Below are 15,063 nucleotides of genomic sequence, written 5' to 3'. Positions count from 1 at the left end.
CTTGCTCTGTTGCCCAGGCTGGAGTGCAATGGTACAATCTAGGCTCACTGCAACCTTCACATCCCGGGGTTTAAGCAATTCTTCTGCCTCAGCCTCCTGAGTGGCTAAGATTACAGGCACCCACCATCATGCCTACCTAATTTTTGTATTTTTGTAGAGACAGGGTTCCACCATGTTGGCCAGACTGGTCTTGAGTTCCTGACTTCAGATGATCTGCCTGCCTTTGCCTCGCAAAGTGCTGTGATTACAGGTTTGTGTCACTTTTTTTGTTTTTTTTTTTTTTTTTTGAGATGGATTTTTGCTCTTTTTTTGCCCAGGCTGGAGAGCAATGGTGCACTCTAAGCTCACCACAACCTTCACCTCATGGGTTCAAGTGATTCTCCTGCCTCAGCCTCCTGAGTAGTTAGGACTACAAGCACCACCACACCTGGCCAATTTTGTAGTTTTTAGTAGAGATGTGGTTTCTCCATGTTGCTCAGGCTAGTCTCGAACCCCCAACCTCAGGTGATCCACTTGCCTCAGCCTTTCAAACTGCTGGGATTACAAGTGTGAGACACCGCACTGGCCTCTTAAAAGTAGCAGCTATTTACTGAGCTGTTACTAGATGCCTATAAATGCCGCAGATTTTTAAATTCCCCATAACTCTTCCTTATTTCACTTAACCACTCTATCTTAAGTTACTCATGCTTGCTTCAGTAGCACGTATACTAAAGTTGGAACAGTAGAGAGATTGGCATGACCTCTGTGCAAGAATGACATGCAAATTTCTGAAGCGTTCCTTATGTTTTTAAAACAGAAAAATATTAATCCTAGATTTTCACTGTGTTTGTGCATATGACCCTTTGTTTAGATTGAATTATATCCAAAGATGATATTTCCGGAAATGAGATTACTGTGAGTCACAGGGCATTCACATTCTTATTACACTTGATATAAATTGCCTAGCTTTCAGGCGTGGTGGCTGTCGGCCTATAATTCCAGCATTTTGGGAGGCTGAAGTGGGAGGATTGCTTGAGGCCAGGAGTTGGAGAAGGCAGTATAGTGAGACACTGTATTATTTAAAAAAAAAATTTCCAAGCTTTACCCTGTGGAAGGCTTATATACAATTTAAACATCACTAATAGTTAAATAAAATGCTCATTTCACTGCACCTTTGCTGGCACAGGATATAGTAACTTAACGAATTATTTTTTGTTTGATTATTTTTAATTAATAAAGGACCTCATAATACTTTATTTTTGTCACATTTTAATATATATTTTCTTATGTTAGCTTATTAGCTTACCTGCCTGCCTGCCTTCCTTTCTTTTCTTTTCCTTTCTTCCTTCCTTTCTTTTCTTTTCTTCTTTTCTTTTCTTTCTCTCCTCTTTCTTTTTTCAGACAAAGTTTCACTCTTGTTGCCTAGGCTGGAGTGCAGTGGCACAATCTCTGCTCACTGCAACCTCCTTCTCTTGGATTCAAGCCATTCTCTTGCCTCAGTCTCCAGAGTAGCTGGGATTACAGGCATGTGCCACCATAACTGGCTAATTTTGTGTTTTCAATAGAGACAGGGTTTCTCCATGTTGGCCAGGCTGGTCTCAAACTCTGGACCTCCAGTGATCCACCTGACTCAGCTTCCCAAAGCGCTGGCATTACAGGTGTGAGCTACCGTGCCCGGCTAGCTTTATTTCTTTATTGCCCCATGTCTTTTTTTTTTTTTTTTTTGAGACAAAATCTCGCTCTGTAGCCCAGGCTTGAGTATAGTGGTACAGACTCAGCTCACTGCAGCCTTGACCTCCTGGGTTCAGGTGATCCTTCCACCTCAGTAACTGGGACTATAGGCACATGCCACCATGCCTGGCTAATCTTTTTTTACTTTTAGTAGAGACAAGGTCTTGCTATGTTTCCCAGGCTGGTCTGGAATTCCTGGTCTCAAGTGATCCTCCCACCACCCCCTCCCAAAGTGCTGGTATTATAAGCATGAGCCACCATGGCTGGGCTGTCCATGTCTTTTTGTTTATTTATAGAGGTAATGTGTCTTTTACTAATTAGATGATGTTTTTATTTAATCTTTTATTAAATTATAAAAATAGTAAATACTTTTAAATAAAGAAGTGAAAAATTTCCTTTACTCTTTCCATAGTCTTATCTCAGGAAATAATTGGCATATTCTTCAAATACATACAGGGTAATTGAATATCAGTTCTCATTTTCATATTTTCTGGACATCTGTGTCAATTTCTATTGATCTATCTGAATCCTTTCCATGGTTGCATAATGTTGTATTATATGGATATATCACAATTGACCAGCCAGCCTCTGTAGGCATTTAGGCTCCTTCTAATACTTGCTTTGAGCTCTTTATATCATTAAAAATTAACCTCCTCAGCAGATGTGGCAGCTCACACCTGTAATCCCAGCACTTTGGAAGGCTGAAGTGGGAGAACTGCTTGAGGGAAAAAGATCACCACCAGCCCGGTCAACATAGCGGCACTTTGTCTCTACTAAAAATTAAAGATAAAATGAGCTGGACACTGTGGTGCACACCTGTAGTCCCAGCTACTTTGTTTTATTTTTAGTAGAGATGGGGTTTCACCATGTTGACCAGGATGGTGTTGATCTCTTGACCTCATGATCCACCCGCCTCGGCCTCCCAAAGTGCTGGGATTACAGGTGTGAGCCACCGCGCCCGGCCCAGACTGGCTTTCTTAAATAAAAATTAGGCTGGAAGATTGCTGAAGACTTGGAGGTTGAGGCTGCAGTGAGCTGTGATTGTACCACTGCAGTTCAGCCTAGGCAATAGAGCAAGATTCTTTCTCAAAAAATAAATAATAAATAAAATAAAATAAAACAAAAATTAACCATTTAGTATATTTCCCAGTAACACTTTCCCTCCTATGTTTTTCCTAGAAGCTATTGAGTTTTGTTTGCTTTTCACATACCTTTAAAAACTTTTATGGGATTGGATGGATGTCTGTGTCATTCCTTCTCTTATTTTTAAAGAATGTCTTTTTGTTACTTCCAGCTGGATCTACCATGAAAGACTTCAGAGTCCAGGAAGAGACTGACTGGGCAGCATGTTATTCAGGTACAAAAAGACTTGGACAATAACTCAAAAATGAACAAATAATAGTGCATGCATCAAGTGCAATGGGAAGCTCTTCTGGAGAGTGGGAGAAGCTTCCAGATAAGGTGACATGAAGCTGGGTTTTAAAAGATGAGGAAGAGTTGTGTGAGAGTGGAGAGGGAATGGTGATGTGGAGGGATGGGGAATGGGCAGGGAAACCAGCACTGTAAAGACATGGACAATTAAGATGGCACATTTGGCTCAGGTAATGGGGAATTAAATGTGGCAGGAATGCTTTGGAGAGACAGTAATTTGCTTGTGTGGAATTTTGCCTGAGAGACCTCATTACAGTTTCTAATCTTGTGATGTTATCATCCATCACTGTCCCAGTCAGATAGTTCGGAGTAGGTGTGATGATCACAGTAACATCAGCATAATATTTCATGAATTCTCACAAAATCACAGGCAGGTACCACAGTTATCCCCATTTTATGAATGAAGTGATAAAGACTTAGGGATAATGAGTGATTTGCCCAAGCTCACATGGATATTAAGCTGAGTCAGATGTAGGGTCTGATTTGACTTTAATGCTTGCTGTGTTCATAGGAGCCATGTATTGCTTCTCCTATGCAGTTAAGCAGGTAGGTGAAAGAAAATCCCGTGTTTCTCTCTAGTCACACACTTCCGACTGTGTGGAGCTTATACACCAAATTCTCCAGTGCTCTGGATATTAACTGGATATCCCTCAATGTTATTCTGACACTATCTGGAGCTGGTGCAGACCCTGCAGGTTAGGCACTCAGTCCCATGAGACCACCCTCACTTCAGATGCCAGTGGCAAGTACTAGGTTGTCACCTGTACTTTTGACCAACCTGTTACAAATCAGGGGTTCCCTTGACCTCCTTCTTGGATTTAATCATTTGCTAGAACAGCTTACAGAACTCAGAAAAACAGTTTATTTTCTTTTTTTCTGAGAGACAGGGTCTTGTTTTGTTGCCCAGGTTGGTGTGCAGTGGTGCAGTCATAGCTCACTGTAGCCTCAACTGCTTGGGTCCAAGTGGTCCTCCCCTCTCCCTAGTAGCTGAGACTACATGCCTCCACCACCGCATCTGGCTAATTTATTTTATTTTTTTGTAGAGATGGGGTCTTGCTTTGTTACCCAGGCTGGCCACAAATTCCTGGGCCCAAGCAATCCTCCCACCTCAGTCACTTAAAGTGCTGGGATTACAGATGTGAGCCACCACACCTGGTCAGTTCATTTCCTGTTCCTGGTTCACTGTAAAGGATATGTCTCAGAAACAACCAGTGAGAGAGCTGTGCATGCTCAATGCAGTGGCTCACACCTGTGATCTCAGCACTTTGGGAGGTCGAGTTGGGAGGATTGCTTAAACATAGGAGTTTGAGATCAGCCTGGGCAACATGGTGAAACCCTGTCTCTATAAAAAATTGCAAAAATTAACCAGGCATGGTGATGTGCACCTGTAATCCAAGCTACTCAGGAGGCTGAAGCAGGAGAATCACTTGAACCCAGGTTGCAGAGGTTGCAGTAAGCTGAGATCACGCTACTGCACTCCAGCCTGGGCTACTGAGTGAGATTTTGTCTCAAAAAATAAATGAAAATAAGTAAATAACTAGGTGTGGTGGCGTGCACCCGTAGTTCCAGCTGCTAGGAAAGCTGAGGTGAGGATGCCTTGAGCTGGGGACTGGGGAAGCTTAGGTTGTAGTGAGCTGAGATTGTGCCACTGCACTCTAGTCTGGACAAAAGAGCCAGACCCTGTCTTACAAAAAAGAAAGAGAGGAGAAAGAAAGGAAGAAAGAAAAGAAAGAAAGATGAATGCCCAGGGGAAGGTAAGTGGGAGGGGCACAGAGCTTCCATGCACTCTGTTGAACATGCCCCCCTCCCAGCACCTCCTGTGTTCAGCAGCCCAGAAGCTCTGCAGACCCTGTTGTTCAGGGTGTTTATGGAGGCTTTATTATGCAAGCATGATTGATAAAATCCTTGGCCATTGGTGATTAAGTCAATCTCCAGCTCCTCTCGCCTCATGGAGTTCAGCAGGTGAGGTTGAAAGTTCCAAGCCTCTAATAATGTGGTGGTTTTCTCTGGCAATCAGCCCTCCTCCTGAAGAAATCCAGGAGCATGCAGCCACCCAGTCATCTCAAGCACATCCACAAATGCATTCTTGGCATGCTGGAGATCCCAAAGTTCTTAGAGGCTGTTGTGTTAGAAAGCTGGGACCAAGACCAAATATTAAAACTAAAGATGCTCCTGTCGCCTCTATCACTGAGGTCTTTATAAGTTTTAGAAGCTCTGTCTCTGAACCAGAGACAGAGACCAAATACATATTTCTTTTCTGTTTTTGAGACAGAATCTCCTTGTGTCATCCAGGCTGGAGCGCAGTGATGTGATCATAGCTCACTATAGCTTTGACCTCCTGAGCTCAAATGACCTTCCCACCTCAGCCTTCGAAGTAGCTGGAACTACACATATATGTCACTCATGCCCAGCTCTGTTTTGTAGAGACAAGATTTAGCTATGTCATCCAGTCTGATCTCAAACTCCTGGGCCAAAGCCATTATCTCACCTCAGCCTCTCAAGTAGCTGGGACTGCAGGTGCACACCACCATGTCCAGCTAATACTTATTTTTATACTTTTGTAGAGGTGGGGTCTCACTATATTGCCCAGGCTAGTTTCAAACTCTGGGCCTTAAGTGTTCCTCCTACCTTGACTTTCCAAAGTGTTGGGATTATGGGTGGAATTCACCATGCCCAGCAATCACAAAGATCTTTATAAAAGAAAGAGGATAGGAGAGTCAGAATTGGAGCAGGAGATGTGGTGATGGAAGCAGAGTTAGAGAGGGAGATTTGAAGATGCTTCACTTCTGGCTTTGAAGATGGAGTTAGGGGCCATGATCCAAGGAATGGGGCTGGCTTCTAGAAAAGCCAAGGGAACACTTTAGAGCCTCCAGAAGGAATGCAGCCCTGCTGACACCTTAACTTTAGCCTTAATAGACCTAGTTTGGGCTTTTGATTCCCAGAACTGTAAGATGGTAGATTTGTGGTGTTCTAAGTGACTAATATAGGGTAGTTTGTTGCAGCAGCAAGAAAAAATGAACAAGATGCCAGGCATGGTAGCTGATGTCGGTAATCCCAGCACTTTATGAATCCAGGCAGGAGGATCACTTGAGGCCATGAGTTCAAGATCAGCCTGGGCAACATAGTGAGAACCTGTCTCTACGAAAAATTAAATTGACTGGGTGTGCTGGCTCAGTCCTATAATCCCAACACTTTGGGAGACCAAGGAGGGCAGATCACCTGAGGTCAGGAGTTCGAGACCAGCCTGGCCAACATGGCAAACCCCCATCTCTACTAAAAATACAAAAATTAGCCAGGCATGGTGGCATGTACCTGTGATCCCAGCTGCTTGGGAGGCTGAGGCAGGAGAATCACTTGAACCTGGGAGGTGGAGGTTGCAGTGAGCTGGGATCACACCATTGCACTCCAGCCTGGGCAAGAAGAGTGAAACTCCATTTCAAAATAAAATAAATTAACCAGGCATGACGGCATGTACCTATAGTTTCAGCTACTAGGGAGGCTGAGGTGGGAGGATCGGTTGAGCCTGGGAATTCCAAGCTGCATTGAGCTCTGATTGGACCACTCCACTCCAGCCTTGGTGATAAAGATCTTATTAAAAAAAAATGAACATGGTGGGAATGGGGACAGATGGCAATGTTAAATAGAATGGTCAGTGGTGGCCTCCTAAGTGAAAATTGAGCAAAGACTTGAAGGAGGGGAAGGAGCTGGCCAAGGCACAGAGGGAAGAGCATTATAGGCAGAAACAATAGAATAAAGTGTCTGAGGTGTGTCTGAGGCTCTGGAAGGAGGCCAGTGGAGCAGAAGGAGAGAGGGAGAGAATTAGGGGAGGAGGCCATGGAGTTGCTGGGTGGGGATCGGCACAGATCGTGTAAGTCCTGGGAGGTTATTGCTGGAGCTTTGGCTTTTACTATGAGATGGGAACTGTGGGAGGATTCTGAGCAGAGAGGTGACATGCTCTGTCTCCTGATGTAAAAGAATTCTCTGGCTGCTGAGTTGAGAAAGACTGTGGGAAGATTTGGGTAGAAGCATGGGGGTCAAGCTGTGGTAACATCCAGGTGGAAGATGATAGTGGTCCTGACCAGGGTCATGGTGGTGGTGAGAGATTGTCAGAGGGGAGAAATAGGGGAGGAGTCCAGGGAGTTGCCAGGTGGGGATCTTCAACATGGTGAAGACAGTCAGCAGGATTTCCTGACAGACTGGATGTGGGATGTGAAAGAAGGCAGGGGTCAAGTTTGAGTTTGATTCTTATTGAATTATTAATTTTTAAAAACACTACTGCCTTTCCCAGTGTTACCAAATATGGTATGCTAGATTAAAGAAATCTCTTCAGGCTCAGTGCAGTGGCTCATGCCTGTAGTCCCAGATGTTTGGGAAGCAGAGATGGGAGTAGTTTTTAAAGGCAGAAGTTCAAGACCAGCCTGGGCAACATAGCAAGATCTCCTCTCTACCAAAATATTTTTCAAAATTTAATGAAATAAATGTAGCTAGGCATGGTGATGTGTACTTGTAGCCTCAGCTACTCAGGAGGCTGAGGTGGGCAGATATCTTGAAGTCAGGAGTTTGAGGCCAGCTTGGGCAGCATAGCAAGACTCCTCACTCTATAAAAAAAAAATTAAAAATTAGCCAGATATGGTGGCATTCAACTGTAGTACCAGCACTGGGGAGCTGAGGCAGGAAGATGGCTTGAACCCAGGACATTGAGGCTGCAGTGAGCTATAAGTGCACAACTGCACTCCAGCCTTGTCTCACAATACAAATAGAAATACAAATAAAGTAATGAAATCTCAAGTCAGAGGCTTTTGGCTCTGCAGCCCTTGCAACCCTGGAGCCGTGCAGTGGGGTTTTTATCACTAGGAATGAGGAGACCCCTGCCCAGTGTTGTTGCCTGACTAATCAGTGTTTTAAAAAATGTGTTAATCGGGCTGGGTGCAATGACTTAACCCCTGCATTCCCAACATTTTGGGAGAATGAGATGGGTGGATTACTTGAGGTCAGGAGTTCGAGACCAGCTTTGCCAACATGGCAAAACCTTATCTCTACTAAAAAAAACCCCAAAAATTAGCCAGGCATGGTGGCAGGTGACTGTAATCCAAGCTACTTCAGAGGCTGAGACAGGAGAATCCTTTGAACCGGGAGGTGGGGCAGAGGTTGCAGTGAACCAAGATTATGTGCTTCATTCCAGTCTTGGGGAAAGAGCGAGACTCTGTCTCAAAGAAAAAAAAAGGATTACTTATATCAACACTTAATGGTTTTATTATTATTATTGTTTAAGATGGAGTTTTGCTCTTGTTACCTAGGCTAGAGAGCAATGGCATGATCTTGACTCGCTGCAAACTCTGCCTCCCGGGTGTAAGCAATTCTCTTGCCTCAGTCTCCCAAGTAGCTGGGATTACAGGTGCCTGCCACCACACTTGGCTATTTTCGTATTTTTTAGTAGAGACAGGGTTTCAGCATGTTGGAGGGCTAGTCTCAAACTCTTGAACTCAGGTGATCCACCCACCTCGGCCTCCCAAAGTGCTGGGATTATAGGCATGAGCCATCTCACCCAGCCAATTTTATTATTAATAGGTAATGAATAATAAATATTTTTAAATTTTTGTTTTGTATTAGTTATATTAACATGTAATGGTTTTATTAATATGTAATGAATAAAAATATTTTAAAAATTTTGTTTTACCTTTAATTTTAATGTAATTATTTATGTAAAGAGAAAGTCTTTGAAATCTTACATAAAGTTAAAAAATGTAACGGGATGCTAAACCCCAAAAGATTCAGAAGTAGTACTCTGAGGAATTCTAGTTTAGAAATATTCAGAGTAAGCCACATACAACTTGCTACTTGGTCTATTTTTTTTCTTTTTTGTTTTAGGATATGGGGTCTCACTCTATCACCTAGGCTGGAGTACAGTGGTGCAATCACGGGTCACTGCAGGTTTACACATCGGATCTCACTTTGTTGGTCAGGCTGGTGTCAAACTCCTGGCCTCTAGTGACTCTTTCACCCCTGCCTCCCATCCTAGAGGCATGATCCACCACAACAAGCACTTGTTCAATTTTCTAAAAAAATAAAAATTTCTAAAGTAAGGCTGTGGCAGGAAGATAAAAGTAAAAAACAGAAGAATAAATTCTAATGATTTATTTCCACATATTCTTTTGACAGCAAGAACTTTTAGTAAATACATTTTTTACAAAGGCAAATAAACAATGTTTTATAGGTACTTCAACACACACTATAATATTCTCACTTCTCTGACATCAGTTCTTGGTTTACTTGACTATCACTATCAGCATTTTGCTCCTCTGATTATTTTATCAACTTCCTCACCTGTTAACTTCTCTCCAAGGTATGTCATATTGTGACATGCTGCTGCTGCATGAACATGGCCAGGGGCATCCTGTTATACATGTAAAATGCTTCCCTAATTTCTTTTTTTATGCTCTGCCTCTTTGTTTTGCATTTTTCTTACCTTTACTGTCACTATTCTGAAACTCCAGAAAGTCACCTGTACTAATTTATTACCATTTACTTTATTCATTAATTTGCTTATATGGAATTTTCCCAAACAGACCTCATTACAATTTCTAACCTTTTTTTTTTTCTGAGACAGGGTCTTGCTCTGTTGTCCAGGCTAGAGTACAGTGGTGCTATCACAGCTGATTGCAGCCATGACCTCCCCAGTTCAAGCCATCCTCCCACCTCAGCTTCCAAAATGGATGAGACTATAGGTGCTTGCCACTATACCCAACCAATATTTGGACTTTGCCTATTTGTCAGTTTCAGAGGGCTGACCGCAAAACGTTGAGTATGCATGAATTTTGGTATATGCAGAGATGGGGGGCTGAAACTAATCTCTGTATACTGAGGGATGGACTGTATATGTTTTACAATCATGCTGTAGGACACATATTGTTCCATAGCCTTGAAAATGATAGTTTTAATGCCAAATAATTGTTAATTGAGTGGAATAATAATACAAGTAGCAGCTGGCCAGGTGTGGTGGATCACACCAGTAATCACAACACTTTGGGAGGCTGAGGCAGGCAGATGGCTTGAGGCCAAGAGTCTGAGACAGGCCTCGGTAACAAAGGGAGTCACCATCCCTACAGAAAAAGACATGCATTAACCTAGTGTGGTTTCATGTGCCTGTACTTCCAGCTACTTGAGTCCAGGGAGTCCTCCAGCCTGGGTGACAGAGTGAGACCCTGTCTCAAAACAAAAAAAAAACTGGCAGATAACATTAACTGATCTTTTACCAGGTGCCTATAAATACCATAGTTTAATTTCTTTTAACTGTTTCTTATTTCACTTAACCACTCTGTCTTAAATTACTCCCAGATTTTCACTGTGTTTGTGCAGGTGACCTTTTGTTTAGATTGAATTGTCTCCCAAGGTATTTCCAGAAGTGAGATTACTGTGAGTCATGGTGAATGGACCTTCTCATTGCCCTTGATGTAAACTGACAAGGTTTTGGGTGCCTCCCAGCTATAATCCCAGCACTTTGGGAGCCTAAGGCAGGAAGACTGCTTGAGGCCAGAAGCTGGAGGAGGCGGTAATAGAGACACTGTCTCTATTATTTTAAAAAATTGCCGGCCGGGCGCGGTGGCTCAAGCCTGTGATCCCAGCACTTTGGGAGGCCGAGGCAGGTGGATCAGGAGGTCAAGAGATCGAGACCATCCTGGTCAACATGGTGAAACCCCGTCTCTACTGAAAATACAAAAAATTAGCTGGGCATGGTGGCACGTGCCTGTAATCCCAGCTACTCAGGAGGCTGAGGCAGGAGAATTGCCTGAACCCAGGAGGTGGAGGTTGCAGTGAGCCGAGATCGCGCCATTGCACTCCAGCCTGGGTAACATGAGTGAAACTCCATCTAAAAAAAAAAAAAATTGCCAAGCTTTACCTTGGAAGGCTTATATACAATTTAAACACCCCCCATAGTATAAGAAAGTGCCTGTTTCAGTGCACCTTTGCCAGCACATAGTATTATAATTTAATAAGTTTTTAAAATTATTTTAAATAGGGAAAAGACCTCATGTTGCTTTATTTATTTGTCACATTTCAACACCTTTCCTTATCTTAGTTTATTAGCTCTATTTCTTTTCTGTCTGTAAATGGCTGTCTTTGTTTTTTTGTTCTTTGAGACGAGGTCCTGCTCTGTCACCCAGGTTTGACTATAGTGGCATAAATCATGGCTCACTGCAGCCCTGACCTCCCAGCCTCAAACTACCTTCCCTCTTCAGCTTCCTGAGTAGCTTGGACCACAAGTGTGTGCCACCACACCCAGCTAATTTTTTTCTTTATTTTGGATAGAGACAGGGTCTTGCTGTGCTGCCCAGGCCAGCCTCTAGCTCCTGGCCTCAAGCAATTCTCCTGTATTGGCTTCTTAAGTTGCTGGAATTTCAGGCATGAGCCACTGTGCCTGGCCTTGGCTAGTCCTATATTCTCTAGAGTTCTCTTTACTTTATGCTAGCCAATCTCATTATGCTGTTCCCATTATAATGAATAATTCTCTGTATTAAATTTTACCACTTTAAACTTTTGAGTAGTTTATGTCTCGTGACTGGACTCTAATACAGAGTTGATGCTAGGAAGGGTCCCAGGAGATAAACCCACACAAATGCGATTTTGGCATAGATTTGGTTATCCGAGGGACAGTGCTGAGCTTTTTGCCAATAGGAAATGGGATGCTGGTGATTTCCAGGAATTGACCTTACAATGACTCAGGCTACCACTTACTGTTGATTGTGATGAAATGCCAGCTGAGGCACATGCCTTGGGAGCTAAGTTGTTGCTGCACTTGACCACTATAATGACTGGTGTGGAAAGGGTCCTTTTGTATGTACTTGAGCAGCAGGCTCCAACCCCTGAGCCATGGAGTTGTAAGGAGCCACACAGCAGGAGGTGAGTGATGTCTAGTGAGGGAAGCTTCATCTGTATTTACAGCCACTCCCTGTTGCTCACTTTCCCGCCTAACCACTGTCTTCTCTCAGATCAGCAGCAGCATTAGATTCTCTTAGGAGCATGAACCCTATTGTGAGGGATCTAGGTTGTGTGGTCCCTGTGAAAATCTAATGCCCGATGATCTGTAACTTTTTCCTATCACACTCAGGTGGGACCATCTAGTTGTAGGAAAACAAGCTTAACATGCCTACTAATTCTACATTATGGTGAGTTCTATAATTATTTCATTATATATTACAACATAATAGTGGAAATAAAGTGCCAAATAAATGTAATATGCTTGAATTTTTTGGCTCTGCTCCTACCTCCTGGCAGCCTCTCCAGGCCCAGAACTTTTTCCATGTCGGCCTCTACAGGCCAAGCTCATGGCTCACAATGGCCAATTTATGCGCATGCCCTACCTCATAGTAGTCTCCTCAAATGAGGCTACTGCCTCATGGCAGCCTCCATAGGCCCAGGTTCGTCATTACAGTGGTCTCTTTAGGCCCAGTTCCTGCCTCCCTGCCTCCTCTCCAGGCACAGAACTTTCTCAAGTCAACCTCACCAGGCCTAGCTCCTGCCTCTCATCGGTCTCCCAAGGGCCAGCTTTTGCTTCATGGCCACCTTCCAAGACCCAGCTCCTGTTTTACAGTGGCCTCCTGAGGCCCAACTTCTGCCTCCTGGCAGCCTGTACCGGCCTAGCTCCTCCCTTACAGTGGCCTTTTTAGTCCCAGCTCCTGCCTCTGGGTGACCTATCTGGGCCAAAAGTGTCCACAAGCCAGCCTCACAAGGCCCAGCTCTTCCTCCCAGCTATGCCTAGAGGCCCAGCACCTGCCTCACATCTTTTTTGGCTCAGCTTCTGCCTAGCTTCTGGTAGCCTTTGTAGGCCCAAAACTGCGTCAAGTCAAGCTCTCCAGGCCCACCTTCAGCCTCCCAATGACCTGGACAGGCCCATCTCTTGCCTCCCAGTGGCCTCTGCAGGCCCAGCTTTTGCCTCCCAGAGGTATTCCCTGAACAGGTTTCTACTTGCCTCCTGGTAGCCTTGACAAGCCCAGGTCCTGCCTCACACTAACCTCATTAGGACCAGCTTACAGTGGCCTCTGCAGACCCAACGCCTGTCCCCTGACAGGCTGTCCAGGCCAAAACTTCCTCAAGTGACCCTGTTCAGGCACAGCTCCTGTCTCACACTGGCCTCTTTAGGTATAGCTCATGCCTCTCGGTGGCCTCTTGAGGCCCAGTTCCTGCATCTCTGTGGCCTCTCCAGACTGACAGATTTCTCAAATCTGCCATTTCAGATCCAACTCCTGCCCCCAGTAGGCCCCTACAGGCCCAAGCTCTGCCTCACAGCAGACACCCCAGGCCAAGCGTGTGATTCACCACAGTGCCCCCAGGCCAAGCTCCTGCCTTTCAGCAGCCTCTATAGGCCCAGCTGCTGCCTCCCAGCGGCCTGTCTAGGCAAAGCTCATGCATCACAGTGGCCATTCTGGCCAAGCTTCTGCTTTTTGGCAGCGTCTCCAGGCCCAGAACTTCCTGAAGTGGGCCTTTCCATGTGCAGCTCTTCCTTGCAGTTGCGTCTCCAGGCCCAACTCCTGCCTGACACCCTCCTTTGGATCAGCTCCTACACAGCTCCTTGTGGCCTTTGTAGGCCCAAAACTTTCTCAATTCAAGTTCTCCAGCAGAAACTTCTGAGGAAAAATGGCTTAAACAGGCATAGCTACTGGATGACAATGGACTCTCCAGGACCAAGTCTTACCTCATGAAAGTTTTCCCTGCAAAACTGCTGGCCTCCCAGCAGCCTTGACAGGCCCAGCTCCTGCCTAACACTGATTTCATTAGGCCAAGCTTCTACCCATCAGGTGGACTCTCCAGGCTCAAAACTTCCTCATATAGGCCCCTTCTGGGCTAGCTCCTGCCTCCCAACGGCCCCTTTGGATCCGTCAGCCTCTCCAGGAGGCCCAGCCTCTGATCACTTCTGGTGGTGTCCTTAGGCTTGGCTCCTACTCCTGGCCGCATCTACAGGCCCAGTTCCTGCCTCCTGGCAGCCTCGTTTGGCTCGGCTCCTGGCCAGCTGCCGATGGCCTTTCCTCTGTTGGCCCGAAGCTCCCTCAAGTGGGGCTTTCCGGGCCTCCCTTCTGCCTCCCGGTGGCCTGGACAGGCCCAGCTACCGCCTGACAATATCCTCTCCAGGGCCAGCCCCGGCATCCCTGCAGCCTCCCCAGGACCAGCTGCTGCCTGCTGATGACTTCTCCAGGCCAAGATCCTGCCTGCCTCCCAGCTGTATTGAAAGGCCCAGCACCTCCCTCACACTGGCCACTTGAGGCCCAGCTCATGCCTCTGGCAGACGTCTCTGGTCCCAGCTCTCGCCTGGCATGGGCCTCAAGTCTGGGCCCAGGTCTACCCACACACCAGCCTTTCTCAGCCCAGCTCGCCTCTCAGGGACTCTCCCGGGCCAGCTCCTGCCTCCCGGTGGCCATGCCAGGCCCGAAGCTTCCTCTCCAGGCCGGCCTCCCAAGGCCCAGCTCCTGCCTGCGCTAGGCCCCTCTGGGCCCAGGCTCCACCTCTCCATGGACCCTCCAGACCCAGTTCGTGGCCTCACCATGGCCTCGGCTCGGCCCAGCTCCTGCCTCTGTGGCAGCCTGTTTCAACAGTCCCAGCCCCTGGCCTCCCTGTGGCCCCTTTGGGCCAAGCCGGTGCCTCCCGGCAGCCTTCCTGGGCCCAGTGTTGGCCTTTTGGCATCCTCTCCATGTCCAGAACGTCTTCAAGTCGGCCTCTCAGAGCCCAGCTCCTCCTCCCGGCGACGTCTACAGGCCCATCTTTCATCCTCACCTCGCAGCAACTTCTGTGGACTCGGCTCCTACCCAGCTCCCAGTAGCCTCTGTAGGCCCAAAACCTCAGGCCCTCGACTCAGGCTTTCCAGGCCCACCCGGCTCATACCCCACGATGGCATCTCCAGGCTCGGCTCCTGCCCTCCCAGGGAGCCTCCAG

At 46.1% G+C, this 15,063-nt stretch overlaps 2 pseudogenes; both read left to right on the top strand.

Annotated features, from left to right (window-relative positions):
- Positions 1–687: 687 nt before the first annotated feature.
- Positions 688–787, top strand: LOC116545998 (annotated as a pseudogene).
- A 9,936-nt stretch (positions 788–10,723) lies between these two features.
- Positions 10,724–15,063, top strand: part of LOC116545996 — a 36,657-nt pseudogene continuing 32,317 nt past the window's right edge.

This window comes from Sapajus apella, unplaced genomic scaffold (genome assembly GCF_009761245.1).
Source record: "Sapajus apella isolate SASKATOON/1434 unplaced genomic scaffold, GSC_monkey_1.0 scaffold490, whole genome shotgun sequence".
Taxonomy (NCBI): Eukaryota; Metazoa; Chordata; class Mammalia; order Primates; family Cebidae; genus Sapajus; species Sapajus apella.
Note: the sequence above shows the minus strand (reverse complement) of the source record. Positions and strands in the feature narration are given on the sequence as shown.